Source organism: Erithacus rubecula (assembly GCF_903797595.1).
Source record: "Erithacus rubecula genome assembly, chromosome: 18".
In the NCBI taxonomy this organism is placed as follows: Eukaryota; Metazoa; Chordata; class Aves; order Passeriformes; family Muscicapidae; genus Erithacus; species Erithacus rubecula.
The window spans coordinates 1,437,911-1,461,026 of NC_136670.1; the positions used below are offsets into that span (position 1 = coordinate 1,437,911).

The 23,116-nt window shown below is 56.9% G+C and overlaps 1 protein-coding gene across 2 annotated transcripts in view; it reads right to left on the bottom strand.

Moving 5' to 3' along the window:
• Positions 1-23,116, bottom strand: part of DLGAP4 (DLG associated protein 4) — a 134,933-nt gene that overhangs the window by 91,778 nt on the left and 20,039 nt on the right. For both annotated transcript variants that reach the window (XM_079321985.1, XM_079321990.1), the window contains one exon: positions 21,303-21,432. The gene's annotated coding sequence lies outside the window, so the exon portion shown is untranslated. The remainder of the gene's footprint in view (positions 1-21,302; positions 21,433-23,116) is intronic.

Genomic DNA, 23,116 nt, shown 5'->3' on the forward strand with positions numbered 1-23,116 from the left:
TCCTTGTGACCCTTATGCTTGGCAGGCTGTGTGTCTGTGGCCATCCCAGAGATGGGAGAGGGCTGGATCTTTCTGGGATGGGGCTGCACCAATTCCCCCTGCCCTCCTTGCAGTGACGGCAGGGCTGCAATGTCCCAGCACACAGGCAGTGCCAGGATTTCCTGCTGCTCCCACAGAACCAAGGTGCAGGGGCTGCTTGCAAGACTCTGTGGGGCAACTGCAGGCAGCCTGGGATGAGATAATCACAGAGGGACCCAGGTGCTCTGCAGAAAGCTTCTCCAGCAGCTCCTGGAGCAGTGCTCCCAGCGCTGCTGAGCCGGGGCTGCCGGAGCCGGGCGGCACCAGGGCTGTTTGTTTCCCAGCCTGTTATTCACTGACTCCATTCTCCAGCCAAAAGATCTTTGCAAGTAGTAATAAAAAAGGATGAATGGGATGGCATGGGATGATTAACCAGGATGATGAAAGATGGGCCAGCACCTGGGCTGCTGGCAGCAAAAGCACCTGGCAAACAGGGCTGTGTCCCACATCCCATCCTCTTGGAGGGGCTGCCTGAATCACTGAGCCATGGAATGCCTGGGGTTGGAAGGACATTACCATCCAGTCCCACCCTGTGCCATGGGCAGGAACAGCTTCCACTGTCCCAGGCTGCTCCAAGTCCCATCCAACCTGGCCTGGGGCACTGCCAGGGATCCAGGGGCAGCCACAGCTGCTCTGGGCAGTGTCCCACCACCCTGAAGAGAGCATTTGGCACTGATCATCGCCACCACCACACAGCCCAGCAAAGCTGGGCTCTCACAAACAGTCTCTCTTGTGTTGTTGTGTTCAGGTTTTTGATATCTTTCCAGCAGAACCTCTCAGATTTATCCCTGCTCTCCCCACACCTTGCCACGACAGTTGGGATTTTGATGCAGTTCTAATCGTTCTGGACTATAAAAAACAAGCCCTGTCTTTCACTAGCATATGGTTCTCCCCGTACAACAACAGACACCAGAACTTTCAATTAAGTTTCTGGAAGCAGTGCTGAAGCACACATGACTCATTTCACAAGTGCACTAACGAGTGAAACGATCCTGCTTTTTGCCAGATCTCCACTCATCAGGAAACAAACAGTATCTGATGTCTTTCTTTCTTTCTTTCTTTATACGCTGACGAAAACAACACCCTTCTCCGTCGCCGCCGAGCACGGGTAGAGATCGCCCAGCTAAATATTCTAATATTTGATAACAGCCCTGCCAGCACGGAGCTGACTCATTCCATGGCATGTGCTGCTCCCTGAGGATTGCTCTCAGCACAGCGAACAATTAGCTGCTTCATTCATCCCAGCTTGAGAATGGCAGATAGTTACAGGACCACGGGCACACTCCTGACGGGAGGGATTTATCAACACTAGTAGTGTGGCTCCTGTAATTAATCTCACGCTATTTCCACAAGCACTCACCCTCTGCTCCCACTCTGCTCCTGGCTCCCAAACACTTTTTTATGCTCAGGCATAGAAATCATTTTGGTTTCTGGTCAGTGACTTGGAAATGACCAAGCAAAATCAAGATATAATCTGGGGTCTCTTCTCCCCAGCATTCCCTAAATCCTTCGGGGCAGAGCAGAGGTGTCCAGCCCCAGCCCGCACTGCCCGGTGACAGCGATGTCACACCCCCCTCCATGTGCCTGGCAGCCCAGGGACATCCAGCTGCTCCATCCCAAAGGAGCTGCTGGCTCTTGGTGTCTCATGGCTGCTGCTCCTGCCTCCTGCTTCTGGGGTGGAGCTCAGCATCCCTCTGGGATGTGCCTCCTGGCTGGCTTGGCAATGGGAACCCGTGCCCCTCCTTCCTGGCACTGCTCTCGGGAATCATCCTCCAGGTCACAGGGACAGCCAGGCAAAGCACTTCTGTATCCCACATCCCTGCAAGCCAGACAGCTCCTGGGATCTTCTGCTTCTAATTTTCTCCCTTCCAAGTCCCCAGACTCAGGCTCCAGCTGGAGATTTATTTTGTTGGCTGCTCATTGCTACAGTTAGGGCCAGTGCAAGGACAGCATCCTTGGTACAAATGAACACAGCACTGGCTTCAGCATCCTCCTCCTTGTAATTACTGCCCAAAAGACTTGCCATGGAAACCAGCAGAAAGGGAGGATTGCTCAGGAAGGGATGGGAAGGACCCCAGTGTCCCCAGGAGTCACCCCAGTGGCTCTGAGGGTGGGAGCTCAGGGTCTGTCTGGCTGTGAGAAGGCATCCCTGGCTGCAGAGGGCTGATCCTGCCACCCCACTGCCAGGCTGAGCTGGTAATCCTCCTGGGACAGGGAAAATGCGTCCTACAGCTGCCATTGCTGCTTTTGGGTCACACCCTGACCCCACAGAGGTGCTGCCACAGGGGATGGAGCAGGGACACCTCTCATGTCTCCATGGACACCTTGAGGCCACCACAGAGCACATTCATGTGTCACAGAATCCCAGAATGGTTTGGGTTGGAAGGGACATTAAGGCTCATCTCATTCCAACACCCTGCCAGGTGCAGGGACATCTTCCCTCAGGTGTCCAGCACTGCCCCTGAGGGCACAGCCTGAGTCTGGCCCAGGGTGTCAGAGCTCTGCTGTGCTCTCATCCCTTCACTGGTGCCTTTGGCACGTGACCCGTGCTGCTCTGCTCTCCCTGGAGCAAATCCACCAGTCCCTGGTTGCACAGGGATATCTATCCCTGATATTCACATTCCCCATCAACACATGCCAGCCAGGAAGGACCTCCAGCCAGCAGCCTCCCAGCTGTGGCTCATCCATCCCAGCTTCCAGCATATCCTGATGTGTGCCAGAAACAGGGGCCTGGACAGGCACCAGCCATCTGCACTTCCCCATTTCCCAGGGTGGCACAGCCCTTGGGGCTGGCACTGATGCCCTGTGGCCTTGGCACCAGGTGCCATCAGTGCCCGCTGCCATCACTCCCTGGCTCTCCCAGTTTCTCCCCACTGGCTGAACATGGACATGGGGCAGGGGACACCTCAGCATTGCTGGGACAGTTCTCCACTTATTATTGTCACCCTCAGCTGCAGCAGTGACAACTAACCAAGACATGGATTCTTTGTGGGAGCTGGGGAGATTCCTCATGGAAAGAGGGGCCAGGCAGTGGAATGGGTTGTCCAGGGTGGAGTGGAGTCACCATCCCTGGGGGGATTTAACAGATGTGTGGATGTGGCGCCCAGGATATGGGTCAGTGGTGGGCTTGGCAGTGCTGGGTGATAGTTAGACTCAATGATCTTAGAGGGCTTTTACAATCCTAATGATTCCTAATGACTCCATGATTCTGTGAGATTTTTTGGTAAGAGCTGCCCAGTCATGTCCCCACTGTGTTCAGCCTTCATCTCCTTCCTCCCAGAACTACTATCACCCTCCTGGAGCTCTGGAGTTGGGACAAGGACCTTCTGTCTGGCCCATCAAACCGAACCAAACCAAACCAAACCAAACCAAACCAAACCAAACCAAACCAAACCAAACCAAACCAAACCAAACCAAATCCCTCTGTCCCTCTCAGCACTACCCCAAGGAATCTGCTCCAATGCAAGAGGGAAGAATCATAGAATCACAAACTCACAGAAACTTCTGAGCTGGAAGGGACCCACAAGGGTCATTGAGTCCAACTCCTGGCTCTGCACAGGACACTCCCAGGACTCACATGAAATGATTCACCTGCTGAGAGCTCTGCTGAGCCAGTGTGAGGAGCTGAGCTTTGATGCTTGGCTGGAGCAGAGCAGAGCTCAGACAATGCTCCTGCCCAGACCCGAAGCGCCAAACCTGCCGCCAGCTCCTGCTCCCCTCCCCTGCACAGGAGAGCTGGGGACCATTAGCAGTGGATGAATGGGAAAGAATTGAAATCAGCTTGGAGACAATCCCCAGGCCGGAGAAGAGACAGAATTAACCAGCTGATTATTTTGATTTAATGGCCGCATTGTGGCCCAGATGAATAATCGGTGTGCGGCTCTGCTCTGGAGTTTAATTCATTAGCGCGTGTGAAGTGCCTGGAAGCCAGAGATGAAAGGTGTTCTCAGAGCACCAGCAACTGCTCCAGCTCCAGCACTGCGGATCTTTAATAAGGATATTGAACGGCTCCTCTGAGCCAGCACATTGCGTTTTAACTTCTTTATGGCTGTTTCTGCAAGCAGGATCCCAGAGTGCTAAAAAAAAAGTTGAAAGAGAAAGCCCCATCACAGAGCTGTCTTTGCATACCACAGACTGGGCTGTGCCACCCTCAGCCCTGCCCTGGGGGACAGTCCCAGGACTCTGTCCCCATCACCAGCCCCGCCATGGGGACTGGGAGCTGTGACAACTCTGGGGATGTCATGGGAGGGGTGCTCAGAAGGGCAGGTGGGAAGAAAGGAAGGTCTGGAGGAAGCTGGGGGCTTGTTGCCTGGTTTGCCTGCAGGGTCTGCAGGGGGCTGGGCCTGTACTCCATGTCCTGAGATTGGTTGATGCAGGGGGAGATGGGAGTGGAGGCCATCTGGCCATCCCTGACACTCACCTGTCCATCCATCCATCATCCATCCATCCATCATCCATCCATCCATCCCTCCATCCATCATCCATCCATCCATCCATCCATCCATCCATCCATCCCTCCATCCATCATCCATCCATCCATCCATCCATCCATCCATCCATCCATCCATCCATCCATTCACCCCTGCCATCCATCCACCCCTCCATCCATCATCTATCCATTCAACCATCACACATCCATCCATCCATCCATCCATCCATCCATCCATCCATCCATCCATCCATCCATCCATCCACCCCTGCCATCCATCCATCCATCCATCCATCCATCCATCCATCCATCCATCCATCCATCCATCCATCCACCCCTGCCATCCATCCATCCATCCATCCATCCATCCATCCATCCATCCATCCATCCATCCATCCCTGCCATCCTGCTCTGACCTCCTCTGGCACAGCCAGACACCTGGATGAGTGGAAGACTTTCATAGAATCACAGAATTGTGGAATGATTTGTGGAAGAGGCCTTAAAGCTCATCCAGTCACACCCCATGCTGTGGACAGGGACACCTTCCCCTATTCCAAACTGCTCCAAGCCCCATCCAGCCTGGCCTAGGACACTTCCAGGGATGCAGGGGCAGCCACAGCTGCTCTGGGTACCCTGTGCCAGGGCCTCAGCACCCTCTCAGGGAACAACTCCCTCCCAATATCCCATCCAGCCCTGCTCTCTGGCAGGAGAAGCCATTCCCTGCATTCTGTCCCTCCATCCCAGTTCCCAAGTCCCACGTCCCTCTCCAGCTCTTCTGGAGCCCATTTAGGACTGGGAGTGGCTCTGGGGTTCCCTGGATGCTGCTCTCCTCCAGGTGAATGCTCCCAGCTCTCCCAGCCTGGCTCCTGATGGTGTTTCCTGCCAGACTCATTTTTCCGCTCAGTGCAGCCACTCTCTGACAACACCATTGCACTGAGCCCAGTTCTGCCAAGGCCAGGAACACGGATCCTTTGGAACACTTGCTTCTCCCCCATCCATCTTCCTGCAGCTATTGCTGCTCATTTACCTGGCAAGGAACCCTGGCTGTGAGTGCACAGAAAACTCTTCCCTTCCTCAGCCAGGTGGGAAGAGCTTTCCTTGTCTGAAGTGCCACCTATGGCATCTCTAGTTGCTGGTGCATTTCCCACCAGCAGTGAGCTTGGAAAAGAACCTTTTTTAAATGTCCCACTGGGCAGACAAACAGCAAACAGCACCAATGAAGGATGCAGAGCGTGGCTGAGAAAGCAGTGACTTCTTCCCTTGATGGTAAAATGGATCCTCAAAGGGAAGGCAGTGACTCCCTGACCTGCCTTCCACTTGTTCTTCTCCTAATGCTGCTGCAAGCAGCAGAACTCTCTTGTTTCCCTGGGAGCTGTTCCCAGACAGCTCCGTACAGCACACAGAGTGCAGGGAGCATCTCCTGCCTTGGAACATCAGGAACAAGCCACGGCCTTGCCCCTGCTCACAGAGAGGAGGACTCATTGTTTGCTTTAATTATCCCAAAGCCTCTTTACTTGGAGGAAAATAAAATATTTATCAGGGACTTGTGGCTCTGGCGAAGGAGATTATATTCAAATTAAATTTTTAGATGCCTGTAAAATTTAATTTGCCTTAGTGCAGGGCAGTTCCTGTCTCTGACAACGAAAAGATTTCTCTGACTAGCACTCCAGCTGTCCCTGCCAGCACTCCCAGCATGTCCAGGAGTCAGCTCAGGCTGCTGTGCCTGTGCCCCAGCTCCAGCCCAGCCTGGCAGCCCCTTCCCCATGTCCTGGGAGCACAGAGAGGTTGATCTGTGTGGGGGATGATGGAGCTGCCCAGCTCAGCTCCACAGTCACCCCCAGCTCCTCTCCTATCATCTGGTGGATGGGGCAGACTCTCACATACCTCTGGAGGAGTCTGCTCCTGGGACATGTCTGTGACTTCTCTGAGGTTTTTCATAGTCAGCCTTTGGCCCCCTCCTAGTCCCCATTCCCTACTGAAATCCATCCTGTCCCCTGAGCCCAGCTTGGCCCTGCCCTGGCAGTGTCCTTCCTGCCCAGGGTGTGCAGGGTGATGTCCCTCCTGGGCAGAGGAGCCTTCTCCAGACATCTGGAAAACCCCATGGCCTGGGATGGGATGCTGTGGTGCCACCAGAGTGAGGGGACAGGCACAGGCACCTATGGACACTGTCCCTGCTGGGAGGAGGCCCAGGGACTGCTTGTTATCCCACACCAGCCCTGCAGAAAATCCCTCTTCCCGTGTGTGTGGAGTGATGTGCTCCAGCTCCTCACTCCTGGGAGTGATGCTTTATGTCCAAAAAAAGCCCTGGATGGTGAAACTGTGCTGCCAAAGGGATGGAGAGCCACTGTCCCACTGGGGGTATTCTGGACAGACAGAAGCTCCGACCCTGTGCTTTTCCAGGCTTCCCCACAGAACCCAAGCCTGCTGTGCCCTGCCAGCCTGAGCACTGTTTAGCTGGGAATCCAGGTCTGCAGGCTCCTGCTCCTTGCCCTCACACCGTGCTTTCCCCGTTGTTACTGATGGCTTTGCCAGAGCATGGGAAACAAGATTTCATTGTGCTCTTATCCCCAGAGTCTGCACAAGCGCCGGGGAAAGAAATCTGAACCACAACCTGGAAATCCAGAGGGACTCAGGTCTGGCATGGCAGGGATCACCCAGGAGCCTCACTGCCAAGTGAAATCCTACACTGGGATCAGAATCAGGGAGTCTGAAAACATATCCTACCCCCTTGCTGTCCTTGGGCTCCCCCAGCCCCACTGCCTTCCCAGCAGTTCAATGCTCTCCTTTTCCAGCCAGCCTTGTCCATGCAGGTTTTGCATTTTAGGATTAATGTCCCCAACTCCAAAGGCTTCCCAAAGGCTTACATGGCCACTAAGGGGGTAACCCTTCTGTCTCCAGCAGCCAGGAACCTCCCAGGCACCATGGAGGGAATTAACAGAGACATCGAAGCCCTGCCAGAGCCACAGGAAGACAGAGATATTCCAAGTCCCTGCAGAGTCTCTGTCAGACTCAAAGAGGGCAAATCCTTCAGAGATTTCTCCTTCAAGGAAAATGAGGCTGGAAGCACGAGAGCTGCAAGGAGCCCAACAGGCAGAGGAGTGAGGTGGGGCTGGACCACAAAGCACAGCACAAAGCCTGTCCCCAGAGCCACCCAGAGCCACATCCTGCTTGGGAGGGGACCCGAGGATCAGGCTGAGGCACCCATGGGTGCAGGCTGGCCTTGGTGTCCTGCCAGCTCCTGCCCTGGGGTCCTATCACTGCTCTCCTGCACTGCCACTGAGCTCAGCCCAACCCTCCACTGCCAAACACAGCCCCAAATTCACATGTTCCATTGGATCCATCAGCCCATGGCTGAACACACAGCACGAGGCTGTGGATCCACGGAGCAGCTGCCTGGAGAGTGAATTTAGGGAATGCAAGCCAGGCAGGCTCTGGGACATGAGACTGTTGTGACAAGGACACTTTGGAGCATCTCAGATAGTTAGCACTTTATTGCCTCCACCACCTTGATAAACTGTCCAAGCTCTGCGAGCTGCTCTGTGTGTGTCCCTCGTGTCCCCACCAGTTTGGGCAGCTCAGCCCAGCCCAATCTGGCTCCAAGGGAGGCTGCACGAGGAGCTGCAGGGTTAACCCAGCCTCTGCAATCCTCTCCTCATCCTCAGGGGAGGCTCTTTATCCTCACCCTTCCCAGGTGGAACACATGGACATGCCAAGGATGAGAGACAGTGACATGGGGATATTTCAGGGTACTGAACACTAGAGACCCCTGATGGGCAGGGAAAGGGATGGGGAGGGATGATAAGGTGGGATAGGGGAATGGGAATGGTGTGGGAGCCCAGGACAAGGTGGGATGGGGGAATGGGAATGTGTGGGAGCCCAGGGCACTGCAGGGTGCTCACTGCTGGTTTGGGGACACCAAGCCCTTCCTCCAGGCTGGTGGTGAGCCCAGGGCTGCCACTGCCAGGCTGGGCAGGTGCTGGGTGCTGGACATGGGCACCCTGAGCCTTGTCCAAGCCCTGGGACTGGGGGTGTGATGGGGCTGAGTGTTGCTGAGCCCTCCCTGCCTGCTGGGAGCTGGGGGGACCCCTGGAACAAGCCCTAGTCCCCAGAACCTGGCACTGGGACTCCTCAGGCCCCACAGCACTGGCTGGACCACAGGTCCTCCCCTTGCCTGTGGCTGTCCTGCCTGTGTGATCCAATCCAGCCCCACACTTCCAGGGGCTGGGGATCCTGCTCACAGAGGGGCCTGGTGAGCTGTGGGGGTGAAAGGAGCACGAAGGGATCCCAAAGGATGGGGTGATTCTCCTCACTCCTACCCCAGTGAGGAAAGGATGAAGGGTACTAAAGGATGGAGTGATCCCCCATAACTCTCTGCAGACCCTGGACAGCCTGCAGGCAACAGCCAAGAGACACCTGAGCTCACACCCAGAGGGAAGGGGCAGCAAAAAACAAGGAGACATCATGGGAGAAGAACAGAATCCTTCAGAAGGAGGGGCAGGGACACAGTGGCTGCAAAGCCCCAGCTCATCCCCTTCTCCATAGCACCACCCAAGCTCCCAGACAGCTCCCTGCTCCCCAGGAGCAGATCTGGATGAACTCACAGCCTGGCAGAACACAGGGACAAACCCCAGGAATTATGGATGCAACAATTACAGAAACCTTTTTGGCTGATGAGAACACCCAAATTTCTCCCAAGAGGTCACTCTGGTCACCACAGCAGTGGTGGGACTGGAATCTGTGCCAGGCAGGGAACTCTGCCAGCTCTGCTGTGGGCACCCTGTGAGAACAGGGCACTCAGCTCTGCAGCCAGTGGAAAACAGCAGCAGCAACTGGAGATGGACTCTATTTTTCCTGGAAAATAGGAATCAGGTGGACCATGGCTGCTGTGTGAATGGCACCTGGGGAGCACTCACTGGGGCTCTGTGCCCTCTGTGCCACCACAGAGCTGGGGGATGCTCCTGTGCCTTCCCTCCTGCCACAGCCCAAACTGGCAGCGTGGGCTGGGGCTGGAGCTGGGAGAGCAGGGATTGAATCCCTGCCATTCCAGGGAGGGACCATGGTCTGGACAAGGGCACAGCTGGCCTCTTGCAGTCCTGTCTCCTACAAGCTCTTCTCTTCTCCACGTGTTTCCAAGCAAACTGTCCAGAGCTGTGGCTTCAGGATGCCCCAAATTTCCCCTGGGTCCACACCAAGGCCCCCCAGCCACAAAGGACAGACTCCACAGCCAGCCCCACATCTTCCCTCCCTGTGTCTCTCAGCTCTGCCTCAGAGAAGTGACAGGATGTCAACAAGGAGGTGAAGTCCCTACAGAAGCTGTGACACCCCAACACCATCCAGTAGCAGGGTGTCACCTGTGGGACCACACAGCCTGGGTGACCCTGACTCATAAGTATGGCATGGATTGGGGACCCTAAGGGGGGATACAGGGGGTGTTCAGACACATAAATGGGTGGTTGGGCCCCATAAATGGGGTCTGGGGAGTTGTTTGTGTTCATAGATGGGGTCAGGGAGTATTGGGATCCATAAGTGGGGAGTTGAGGAGTGTTTGGATCCTTAGACAGGGATTTGAACATCACAGATAGGAGTCAGTTGGTGCCACAGACTGGATCTGGGGGGTGTTTAGACCCATAGATGTGAGGTTAAGGGGGAACAACGACACACAGAGAAGAGCCAGGGAGGCATTGGGCTCTATAGGTGTGGGAGTGAGGGGTGCAGGGGCCCACAGATGAGGGTTTAAGGGACACCACCACCCACAGATGTGGGGCAGAGGGGTTTTGTGACTCATATCTAGGGATCAGGGTGCACTTGGAGGGCACAAGAGTCATAGCCAGGCTCGGGGGCTGTTCTGAGGTGGGGCCTGGTATGGGGCAGGGGCCACCCCAGGAATGGTGTGGGGCACTGGAGCCACATGTGGAGCAGGCAGTGATGTCTCCCTGTCCAGATGGTCATGCAGCACTGCCTGGGCTCAGCCCTTGAGGGTTAGTGACAGGGACAGAGCTGTGGGGTGTCCCACAGACCCCCCCAGTGCCCCAGGAGCTGCTGCAGGAGGTGGGCACTGAGCTGGGCATGGCAGCAAACACCGAGAGCTGGAAGCATCCCTGTGGGGACAGGCACAGAAAGGTTTGCAGGTGGGACCCCAGAACAATCCTTCACTGGACAAAACAGCTCCTAATCCTATTTTTATGCCATGGTAGGAGCGTGCTCTACAATTCCCAGGGAGGCTCTTACAGGGAGAGAGACATGAGGCACGGAAAGGAAAAGCCTGAACCTGCACTGGGGGGAGGCAGGGCTGGGGAGGATGAGTTATGGGCACAGGCTGGGAGAATTTAATTTGTATGGCCTAGAAAGCCAGTGCTGGAGGGGGAACAGGATAACACTGTATAAATATCTAAAGGGCAGTTGTGTGAGGAAGGGGAAAAAAAGTGACGCATGCAGCAGTCGTGGGAGGGACGTGATGGTCCCGAGCTGGGAACAGCTTCCCCAGGGAGCAGCAGGCTGGTGCAGCCTGGTGGGCAGGAGCAGGGAGGCTGCCAGAGCCTGCCTGGGGCTCCAGGGCAGCAGCAAGGAGCAGCCTGGTGGCCCTGACACTGTGGCACTGTCCCCACAGCCCCCAGCAGTGACCAGTGGTGACCAGCAGTGACCACACATCTGAGGTGCTGCCCCTGCTGGCTCAGCACAGAGCTCCAGGTGCCCTGGCAGAGCCTGACCTGTCCATTCTCTCTGTCACCACAGCTTCCCAAAGGATGGAATTGCTGAGGTTGCAGAAGCCCTCTGAGATCATTGAATTCAACCCTTAAGGCAGCCCTGCCAAGGCCACTACTCCCCCTCGTCCCCAGGTGCCACATCCAGGTGTTTATGAATACTTCCAGGATGGTGACTCTACCACTGCTGTGGGCAGCCTGTGCCAATGCCTTTCCATGAAGAATTTTTTCCCTGATATCCAATCTAAACCTTCCCTAGCACAACCTGAGGACTGAGGCATTGAAAACCCAAATGCTTTCTAGCACAGAAATTCCCTGCAGAATTCCAGCCTGAGGCTGACCTGCTTCTCCTTGGCCATGAGGAACAGCCCAGGCTGTTTTTGGGTGTCCTTGAGCACACCCCCCCAGGCTGGGCTGTGTGGCAGAAACGAGCAGAAACCACAGCAGTGCCAGAACGGAGTGTGCTCCCATCCCTGTCTGTGTTCCTGCCCCTCTCCTGGCTCTTCCCTGCAAATTCGAGCTGCTTTTCACAAACACATTTGCCTTTTCTTCTTAAAAAAAAAAAAAAAAAAAAAAAAGGTTTTTCTGTCTGCCGTTGCCATGTGCAAACCCACACAAACACCAGGAAAAGCCGGCACTGGCTCTGCATGGCCCGTGCCCGCTGAGCCCCTGTCACACAGAGCTGGGAAGCAGCAGAAAAATAGATTTTCCCTTCAGCCCTTCCAGACACATGACTGAGACTTATTATAGCAATAGCAGGGTGTGCAGAGGCCGTCCCTGAGTGCTCCTCCCTCGCTGATGAGCCCCTTCCCCCAGTGCCAGCGGGGCTGGGGCTGTGCCAGCTGCCCCCAGAGCACAGCAGAGCTCAGGGAGCATTCCCAGGGCAAGGAATCCCCCAGACTGGGCTCCAAGGGCAAGGAAGTCATGGAGCACAGCTCCATCAGCAGATGGTGCTCCTGAGGATGGTTTGGGGCGTTCAGCTTGAAGAAGGGAGGGATCCAAGGAGAGCTCAGAGCCCCTCCCAGTGCCTACAGGGGCTCCAGAAGAGCTGGAGAGGGATTTTGGACAAGGGCTTGGAATGACAGGACAGGGAGGAATGGCTTCCCATGGCCAGAAGGCAGGGTCAGATGGGATTTTGGGAGGGAATTGCTCCCTGTGAAGGTGGTGAGGCACAGGGTGCCCAGAGAGGCTGTGGCTGCCTCTGGATCCTTGGAAGTGTCCAAGGCCAGGCTGGACATTGGGGTTTGGAGCAACCTGGGACAGTGGAAGGTGTCCCTGCCATGGGAGGTGGGACTGGATGAGCTTTAAGATCTTTTCCAACCCAAGCCATTTTAGGATTTACCTAGGATTCCCAGCTGTTTACCTGGCTCTGAGCCTGGTGCATGCTCCTGATCCCTCAGTTTGCAACATCACAGCACAAACCACAGAATTTGTGTGTGCTGGTGCTGGCATCTCTTCCTTCTCCTCTTCCTCCTCTTCCTCCTCTTCCTCCTCTTCCTCCTCCTTCTCCTTCTCCTTCTCCTTCTCCTTCTCCTTCTCCTTCTCCTTCTCCTTCTCCTTCTCCTTCTCCTTCTCCTTCTCCTTCTCCTTCTCCTTCTCCTTCTCCTTCTCCTTCTCCTTCTCCTTCTCCTCTCTTCCTCCTCCATCCCCATCTATCTCCCCAGCACAGGGGGGCCATGGCCACACACTGCCAGAGGCAGGAGCTCCAGCAGATCAGCCTTTGGGATGATTATCCCCATATCCACTTATCTCCAAAGGGTTTCAAACACGAGCACTATGCACATTTCCCAGTGCACATTTCCCAGTGCATCCATAATTACCCAGTTCCTGGGAGGAGGGAAATGGGTGCTGCTGGCACTGGAACTCCTGCCCAGCCAGCTGTTGGTTGTCATGGAAACCACATCTGCCACTCACTTCTTCCCAGGCCTATTAAATAACCCAGGTCAGCCAGGCCTTCCCCCCTGGGTGTGTGCCCACCCTGGATTCTGCCCTCCCCTCTGCTTTGATGCCAGTGTACTCCCCAAGAGCAGCCAGGGAAATGGGAGCATCCCAGTGCCTGGGCACAGCACACAGTTCACAGCTCAAGAGAACAACACTGACAACAAAAAGGGCAGGTGTCACCCTTCACTGAACCCTGGCAGATCTTGGGGTGGTGGAAGGTCTGTCTGTGTGCCCGGGCTCTCCTCAGGCCCTGTGAGCCCAGACTCAGAGCTGTGCCCCACACTGGGAACAGCCCCACAGGATCCCACAATGGTTTGGGTGGGAAGGGATCTTTAAAACCATCTTGTTCCACCCCCTGCCTTGAGCAGGGACACCTTCCACCAGACCAGGATGCTCCAAGCCCTGTCCAAACTGGCCATGAGTGCTTCCAGGGATCCAGGGGCAGCCACAGCTGCTCTGGGCACCCTGTGCCAGGGCTCCACCAGCTGGGCACAGCTCCTGTCCTGCCCAGGGCACCCAGCCCTGCTCAGCACATCCCTGCAGAGCTGGTGTGAGGCCACAGACCTGCCTGGGGAGCTCTTCCAAGGCCACTGCAAAGGCTGTAGGGGCATGGGAAAAGGAGGTACCAGAGCCTGATCCATCCACGGGGATCAGCTGGACCCACAATGTTGTTCTTGGCTGCACATGAAGGGCTTCACCACCTCATTCCCAGAGCCAACTTACTCGGAGTCCCTCACTATGGAGCCAGGCTGGAGAGCTGAGGATGTTCAGACTGGGAAGAAAAGGATCCAGGGAGAGCTCAGAGGACCTCCCAGTGCCTGAGTGGGCTCCAGGAGAGCTGGAGAGGGGCTGGGAACAAAGGGGCTGCAAGGACAGGACAAGGGAATGGCTTCCCCCTGCCAGAGGGCAGGGATGCATGGGATATTGGGAGGGAATTCCTCCCTGTGAGGGTGGGCAGGCCCTGGCACAGGTTGCCCAGAGCAGCTGTGGCAGACCCTGGATCCCTGGAAGTGTCCAAGGCCAGGCTGGATGGGGCTTGGAGCAGTTTGGGATAGTGGAAGGTGTCCCTGCAGCCCCCGCCCTGGAGGAGCCTTTCCAGCACCTGCTGGGATTCTTTGCACAGGTGTGGTGGTGGGGGGTGCTGGCCCCTGCTGAGGTGCTCCTGGGCTGTGGGATGGGGTCAGGCCACTGCTGGACACAGCACATCCCATCCAAGGAGGAGCCATTCCAGGGGGGCTTCCTCAAGGACAGGACTGCCCCACTCACAGATCTTATCAAGGGCAGAAGTGCTGCTCCCATCCTGCACATCGCCCATCCCAGGGGCTGCCAGGCACTGAACAGGGGAGCAGCATGTCCCCAGCATGTCCCCAGCCTGTCCCCAGCATGTCCCCAGCCTGTCTCTGCACCCCAGTGCTCAGCCTGGGCACAGGAGGAATCAACTCCCACCCCCTGCCTGGGTGCAGAGGGATCTGTTCTTTTCCTACCTTAACGTGTTTCCTTGGCTGTGCTCACAGCCCAGGACCCTCTGCTATCCCGTGTCCCCTGTCCCCAAGGCCAGGCCCTGCTGCTGCAGGGCTGCAGGTGAGCAGTGAGGGCAGGCACAGTGCCCCGGCCAGGAGAGGCTGTTAATTGAACAGCTAATGAGATCCCAGGAAAGCTCCTGGACGGCAAAGCTCCAGCCCTGCTGCCCCTGAAGACACTGTCCCTGCCTGGCTGGCTGCCTGATTCCCATCTCCAGAATTCAGCCCAGTCCCTGGGCGTGGCTCTGGCTCAGCTCACGGCTCACTGGGTCTGACCCCGCTCCAGCGGCGCTGAGGACAGTGGCAGGGCAGGGACAGGGAGGCTCCCAGACAGGATTCCCCATTAATCCCACATATGGCTCCAACCTGCTCTCCTCTGCCACCCAGCATGGGGGACACCCACGGGAGGAAGAGGAAGGGAGGAAGGCTGTCCCCTGGGTGGGTGTGCTCACAGCCCTGCGTCCCCTCGGGCTCCAGGGGGCTGAGAAGAGCTGGGATTGTGGATGAGGGGAGGGGACAGCTCCTGCTCAGACATGTGGCACCTGCTGTCACCTCCAGGGACAGCCCATCTACCCCGAGCCAACCCACGGGACAGGCGGACAAGGACACCAGACACAGCCCCCCAAACATCCTGCACACCTGGAGCCACCCCTGAATGTCACACCTGCGGGGTGGGGACAGGAGCCACCCCTGAATGTCACACCTATGGATGGGGACAGGAGCCACCTCCGGCTGTCACAGCTGCGGGCTGTGACACACCTGTCCCCAAGGGCAAGCAGGAGCAGCCCCCCTTTGGTGCCCCTTTCCCGGGTGGGCAGCTGGAGCTGAGCCCGGAGCACCCACACAGCTGGGGCAGCGCTGCCACCCCCGCACTGCTCTCACTCCCTCGGGCTTCCCCTGGCCCTCTAGCTGTGTGAGGGGAGCTGGGGGGACCTTAAATGCCCCCCAAGTGCCCCTGCACAGCTGCCAACCCCGGTGTTGGGCAGGAGGAGGCAGGAGAGGTTTCAGAGAGAGCTCTGGAGAGCCCAGAGCTGGACAGAGCCCTGGCTCGGGATGAGCCCAAGCATTCACAGCTCCCTGTGCCTCCAGGCTGGGCTGTGGCGCAGGAGAGCCAGGCACAGGCACCACCCTAAAGCCTCCTCAGCTTTAGGGGCTGCTTGAACCAGCAGCCAGGCCCCCAGTCTCTTGTGTGCTCCAGTCCCCAAAGCCTGGAGGTGCCCGTGGGCAGCAGCCCCTGCCGTGGCTCCTGGGGGATCTGTGAGCAGGGAAAGGTGCTCTGCAGAGGCACTCAGAGCCCAAATTAGCCACACTGGGCTCAATCTGAGATTCTGACAGCGGATGCCAAATTTATTTCCAAACGCACTGTGGAAATGTCAGCGTGCTGGTCGGAAGGAATCGGGTACATGCTCCCTTTTAAATAGCACCAAGCATATGGGAGGAGGATGATTAGATTGCTTCCAAGCTGCCAAATTTCTTTGCTGCAGCTAAAAATCTTCTCCAAAATGTCCCAGCCCACAGTGTTTCTCAGCACTGAAGCCTGTGCCCAGACTTTGCCATTGACAGTTGTGCTCTGGGCAAGAAAACACAGCCCTGCCGTGCAGCCCCGGGGGTCCCAGCCCCCCACGGCTCAGGGGGTGCTTTTGTCTCCTTTTGGAAGCTGGAGAAATTCCTGTCACCCTACCCCTGAGGAGGGAGCAGAGTTATCTGTGTAGAATCATAGAATATTTTTGGTTGGGAGGGAACTTAAAGCTTATCTAGTTCCAGTCCCTGCCTTGTACATCCAGACAGAGGGACAAAAGCAGCCCAGCAGCTGCTGGCAAACCAGGAGAGCAGCCAAAGCCCCTTTACCTCCCTGGGTTCCATGGAAAGGCATCCTGCAGCAGCTGAGACCCCAGTGCTCCCACACAGGTCCCTCACAGCTCCCACTCTGGCTCAGCCAGGTGACAGCACAGGTGACAGCTCAGGAGGAGCAGTGCATCCTCCACTGCCAGGGTGGGGCTCAAGCTCGTGCTCAGTGGGGTGTGGGGGGAAGGAGGAGATGGGGAGATCCTGCTCAGTGCTGAAGAAGGGATGAATGTCCTGCTGGGGTCAGGACACCCAGAGCCCAGAAATTCCATGGTGTTCCCTACAGATCACCCCAGATCCACCCTCAGCTCGGGGGGAAGCAGTGGAAGCCACCACAGCCACTTTTCCCAGGATCAGCAGCCTGAGCACTGTGATGTCCCTCATCCCAGCCTCAGGTAAGGGGGGACCTTGGGACCACCCAAACCTTTCCTGCCCCATAGAGGGGCTGAGGAGGGCACAAACAGCTGCTCTGGGCCTGGCAGTGGGGTTCTTCTCCCCATGGGTGACACTGCAGGTTCTGCAGGGAGCAGATTGTGGTGGCCTTCCCAGGAAAGGGTATGACAGACACTGGTTTCCAAATCTGGGGATGGTGCCCTCTCCCACCCAGCCATGGGAATTCCTGCCCATCCTGTGTGGAATTCCTGGTCCAGTCAGAACCAGAAATACACTGTCCCTCCAAAACCAACCTCCACCAGCCACCCTCACTGTCCCAGCAGCACCTGAGGGGGCCCAGAGCCATGTCCTGCCTTTGGATGTGGGATATCTGCGACACCTCGGGGACCACTGATCACAGACCCCAAACTCTCCCTGTCCTACACCTGCACTGCCTCCCCATGGTGCTCTCCATGCCTAGGACTCCAGGAGAGGCACTCAGTGATGTCAGCCATGCCAGCTGTGCCAGCCACCCTGTCCCTGCTCAGAGGGCTGGGGGAATGCAGCGCTGGAAGGAGGGGAGCAGAGCATCACCTGCACGGCCTCTGTCCAGGGCAGGGTGCCCAGAGGGTGCCCATGGTCCCAGCTGGAAGAGGGAGGGTGCCAGAGGCAAGGATGGGCAGGAGCAGGAGCCCAGGAGAGGAGCACAGCTGCTCCCAGCTCTGCTCCCTGCCCACACGCTGCCGCGTGGCGGGTGGGAGGTTTTTCTCTGCATTGCAAATCCCTTCTTGTGTGAGTGCTGCAGTGTTGGCAGTGGAAGGAAAACAACCCCTCTGGAGCCAGCCCAGGGGTCCAGCAGCACCTCCCCCTGCCCCAGGCAGGCCCTGGGCCCGTTCCCAGGGTGCCTGGCTCGGGAGATAAAGGCAAAGCCTCCCTGGCAGGCAGCCTGGCTGGGAGCAGCACCAGCCATCCCCATTTCCCTGTGCTTGTCTCTGGCACAGACAGATCAGCTGAGCTCTCCCTCCAGACGTGGGGAGTGGGAGGAGGAGGAGGAGGGAAGAAGGTTCCCTGGGCTGCAGCAGCTGTCTGGAAGCAGGACAGGGGCTTTGGGAAGGGGGGAGCATCCCTGGGAGCGTGGGCCAGGTGCTGCAGGGTGCCTGGGCCACAGGGATGTGGATCCAGGACTGGGGGAAGCCAGACTGGGGGTGGGGGGATCTGTTCCATTTTGGCATCTGCTGCTGGGCAAGCTGCTCACCTGCTCCTGGGCAGGCTCTGTGCTGAGCCCCCAGAAGCAGGGCTGCCCTTTCCCAGAGCTGGGATTCCATGCTGGAAGCCATTCCCTGCCAGTCCCAGCCCCACACTGCCAGCCCCTGGCAGCTCATTCTCCTCCCAGACACATGGCACTGCTGGGCTGGGGAGAACTACCCAGAATCTACAGAAAAACAACCCCCACATCTGCTGCTGCATGAGATCCCCCATAACCAGGGTTTTGGGAACCACCTGAATGTTTGGCACAGCTCTGCAGGAAGACAGAGACTGGATTTGTGCACCTCAGGGACTGGTGGATGGAGGAATGCAGGGGGAGTGTCCTAGGGTCCTTCCCAGGGGACAAGCCTTCAGGGGGTTCAGCCCAGGGCAGCAGCACAGAATTAGTAAATGCAGGGAGCCCCTCAGGAGGAGATCTGCCCCTAAAATCCACGGCTGTTCCTGCTCTGGGCACTGGGACACTGAGCAAAGAGGATGCAGGGAGGGAGAGTGCCTCTCACAAGGGACAGAAAATTCCTGTAGGCTTCCTGCCCACCTGTTCTTAGTAGGAATGTTCATGCTGATGAGAGCTGAGGAGGAGGAAGAATAAAACATCAAACCCTAAAAACAAGGCACAGCAAACCCTGGTATCAGAATTGTGTTTGGGGTGGGGTCCTGGGGGAGGATTCCTGGCACCAAAGCTTCTTGGGAAGGAGCCCTGAGGGGTGTGTGGGGTTGGGATCCACCTGCCCCCTGTGGACCTTGTGGGTCTGGCTCTGCTCCATCTTCCCACCACAGCATCTACCACCTCAGCTCTCTGGATTCAGGCAGCTCTTTAGAGCAAATCCATCCACCCATTCATCCATCCATCCATCCATCCATCCATCCATCCATCCATCCATCCATCCATCCATCCATCCATCCATCCTCCATCATCCATCTCTAACTGCCTCTGTCCAGTTTCCTCTTTTATCTCCACACAACCCAAATCCATTGCCTGTCTGGATTGCTGCTTATCCCAGTGAATCTCCATTTATCCACTCCAGTGTGCCAGGGGGTTTCTCCCCAGGGCAGAATGTGTGTGACCCTTGCTTTGGGTTCAGCCAGAAGATGCATCTGCAGCACTTTGCTTGGACAAAACATGGCCCAGGGCAACAGACACCAACCCTTAACATCCATCCTCTAGTCTCCAGACTGGGAAGTGCCATCATTCCCTCCCAGGGTATCCCATGGCACAGGAGCACATTCCATGCACACAGCCTTGGCCTGACCCTTGAGAAACACAAGCAAAGGCATCTCCAGGGCTCTTGTACTCTCACATCCCAGGTGGAGAGGGATCACCACTCTCCTGGTCAGGAGCAACAGCAGAGGCTGGAAGGCATTGAGGAGAGAGGCTGGGGCACAGGGGAGAGACACTGGGGGGCACACACATGCTGGAGGCATATCTAGAGATTTTTTTCCTCACCCTTTCCTTACAAGATAGAGAAGGGGAAAAAAAAAAAATAAAAAAAAAAAAGAAGGAAAAAAAAAGTGAAATAAAGCAAACCCAACAACTCCAATTTCTCTCTTAATGAATAAATGAAACGCATCCCAAGAGGCAATTAAGAGCTTCGAACCAAACATGTGTCACATACATTAAAAAAAACAACCAGAGAGAAGTGCAGCAGCTGCAGGGAAGGAAAGGAGGCAGCTGATGACTGCTGGGGGGCAGGGAACTGGGGCTGCTACTCCCCCCGTGGTGTTTGGGCCCTCTGAACCTTTGTGTCCCATGGGGACAGGGACTATTTGCTCCCAGGTCTTCCTTCCCAAATCTAAAAGCAAGTTTTGTCTCACCCTCCCTCCTGATGTCACTTCCAGGGAACATGCAAATTCCCCTGAGCTCCTGTCCCTGTCCCTGTCCTGCCTGGACTGTGGCTGTGTCTCAGCTGATACTGGTGGCCTTTGCTGTGGGAGGAGGAGGAGGGCTGAGGAAGGGCTTCCCTGCAGTACAAAGGGGCTGTGACTGGGCTGGGCAGGACCTGAATCCTCATCCCAGAGTAACAGCTGCCCCACGGGTGGATGTCTGACCTCCATCCTCACCCCCAAATCTCCTTCACATCCCTGCACCATTGCCAGAGCCTTGATGTTGAGAGAGCTCTCCAGAATCCATCCTGCAGAGAACCAGGGGCCTCCTTCTAGAGCAGCCCCAGAAGGCCACAAAGACTCTTTTTGGCCCAAAATGGGGTAAAAGGATCAGCTTGGCTAAAAGCCTCCATGGCTTTTCCCCTGACAGCTCACAGCAGCAGCTGCAGTGAGGCAGTCCCTGAGTGCTGTGAGGCTCCTGAGATGCCAACACTCTGAGCTCTTTGGAGAAGCTGTGTTTTATTTCTGGGTGCTGGCACAGCAGGACAGGGCACCCACAGCAGCCCCTGCACCACTCCCACCCCTCGGGATCCCACTGGGCTGGCAGGCTGTGAAGGACAAACCCCCAACATGCTTTGGATGCTCACTGGGTTTTCTATCTGCTCCCTTTGGGAGGCCAAATCTGGACTCTTTGAGTGCTTGGAGCCTCTGCATCCTCGTGCCCACTCTGCCCACAGCAAGCCCAGAGCTCAGGGACCATCACAAGCTGAGGGTGCAGAGCACAGAGCAAACCAAGCAAGGGGAACCCAGGGGTGCCAGGGACCCCCACGCCTGGGGGATGTGGGGCTGCTCCCCACCTGGCTGGTGCTCCCTATGGGCTCTGCTGCCACTGCTCCTGGGCTTTGGCATTGCTCACAGCCCTGCCTGCCCCAGAGACACCTGTCACAGTGTCCTGCAGTGTCCACAGCAGTGTCCCCAGCAGTGTCCTGCAGCCACCCTCTGGCCCCATGCCAGAGCATTGCCATCACCTCACACCAGCTCAGTCCTGTCCCCCTGGGCAGAGAACAGCACCCCAGGAGAGGACACAATGCCCAGCATGCACAGCCTCCTCAGGCCACTCACCCAAGGAACCCTTGGAGCCACACTGTGTTCCCACCAAGATCCTGCCCCAAGCACTCACAGTCTGGCCGTGGCTCTCCCAGGTGGCACTGCCGTCTCTGCCAGGTGGCACAGCTCTCCCAGGTGGCACAGCTGTCTCTCCCAGGTGACACAGCTGTCTCTGCCAGGTGGCACAGCTCTCCCAGATGGCACAGCTTTCCCAGGTGGCACAGCTGTCCCTGCCAGGTGGCACAGCTGTCTCTCCCAGGTGGCACAGCTGCTGCAGGATGCTCCTCATCCGGGGGAGGCTGGTGGCAGAGCCGGGGGCAGCTCGGTGACTGTGCTCACTGGGGGCCTGAGGCTGGGGAGGGACAACACACACGTGAGCCCAGGGAGTTGTGGATGCACTCCAGTGTCTGCCCTGGCTCAGAGCAGGACTTGTTAAGGTTGGAAAAGACTTTTGGGATCACCAAATCACCCCAGCAGTGCCACCACGTCCAGCACTAGCCTGTCCCTGGTGCCACAGCCACACGCCTTTGAACACTTCCAGTGACTCCATCGCTCCCCTGAGCATCCTGTTCATGAAGAAATTTTCCCTAATACCCAAACCTAAACCTCCCCTGGCATAGCTTGAGGTCATTTCCTTTCATCCTGCTCCCTGGGAGCAGAGCCTGACCCCCACCTGGCTGTCCCCTCCTGTCAGGGAGTTGTGCAGAGCCACAAGGTCCCTCCTGAGCCTCCTTTTCTCCAGGCTGAGCCCCTCAGACAGTCCTGGGGCTCCAGCCCCTTCCCCAGCCCCATTCCCTTCCCTCTACATGCTCCAGCCCCTCAAGGCCTTTCTTGTTGTGGCCAGACCTGGGGCTCCACAGAGCTGCTCCCAGCAGTCTGAGGAGAAATGAGTTTCAAGGCTTGAGAAGAGCCAAAGATGCACCAAGAAGGGCAGGGCAGCTCCCCACTGCTCTCTGCCAGCCTGGCTGCTGCAGCAGGGACAGGCACATCTGTCCTCCCTGTGCACTTCCCAAAGAGCAGCTTACACCCAGATCAGATTAGGGGAAGAAAACTGCATTGCTGTAAGTCCAGGGAGGGAACTGGCTGTCGGGGCTTTAATCTGAGAGGAACCTTCAAGATAAGAGCATTAAGAGGGGATGAAAGAGCCTCGGTGCAGGGATGGTCCAGGCTGGCTCCTGTCTGGGATTTGGCAGAGGGAAAGGGCTGTGCCAGGCCCTGGCACCTGCACAGAGGGAAGGAGAAGTGTCCACCTGCATCCCTGGGGAAGGCTGCTCCCAACCCCTGGAGGAGCCACCAAGGGTGGGGTCAGTGGTGGGAGCTCAGGGGAAGACCCCTCCTGCCAGGGTGACCAGCTGGGCACCACTGGGGGCTGGGGATCAAGGGACAGTGGCTGGGCTGGCCCCTCCTGTGCTCCACCAGCTCAGCCAGAGATGGATGGAAGCAGCCCTGCAGCCTGGTGTAAGTAATTGAGAGAAGAACATTTGTAAGGCAGGAGACAGCTGGATTAAAAAGGTGAAGCCCAAAAAGCAAATGAAAAGAGAATCAGTGATGATGGATGGGAAAGCAGTGCCTGAGTCCAGCTTTCCCTGGATGTGCTGGTGAGCAGCAGCAAGGTAAGGTGAGCTGAGATCAAACCACAGAAAGAACCTGGGCAGCTGTGGGGGCTTGGAATCACAGATAAATAAAGGTGAGAAAATCCCTCTGAGATCACTAATCAAACCCTTAACCCAGCACTGCCAAGCCCACCACCAACCCATGTCCCCATGTGCCACAGCCACAAATTTTTTAACACTTCCAGGGATGGGACTCCAGCCTGTGCAAGTGCCTGAGCACCCTTTCCATGAAGAAATTGTCCCTAATATCCAATCTAAGCCTCCCCTGGCACAATTTGAGGATGTTTCTTCTTATCCTGTCCCTGTTCCCTGGAAGCAGAGTCTGATCCCCAGAGCTGCACCCTCCTGTCAGGGAGCTGTGCAGAGCCACAAGGTCCCCCCTGAGCCTCCTTTTCCCCAGGCTGAGCCCCCCCAGCTGCTCCT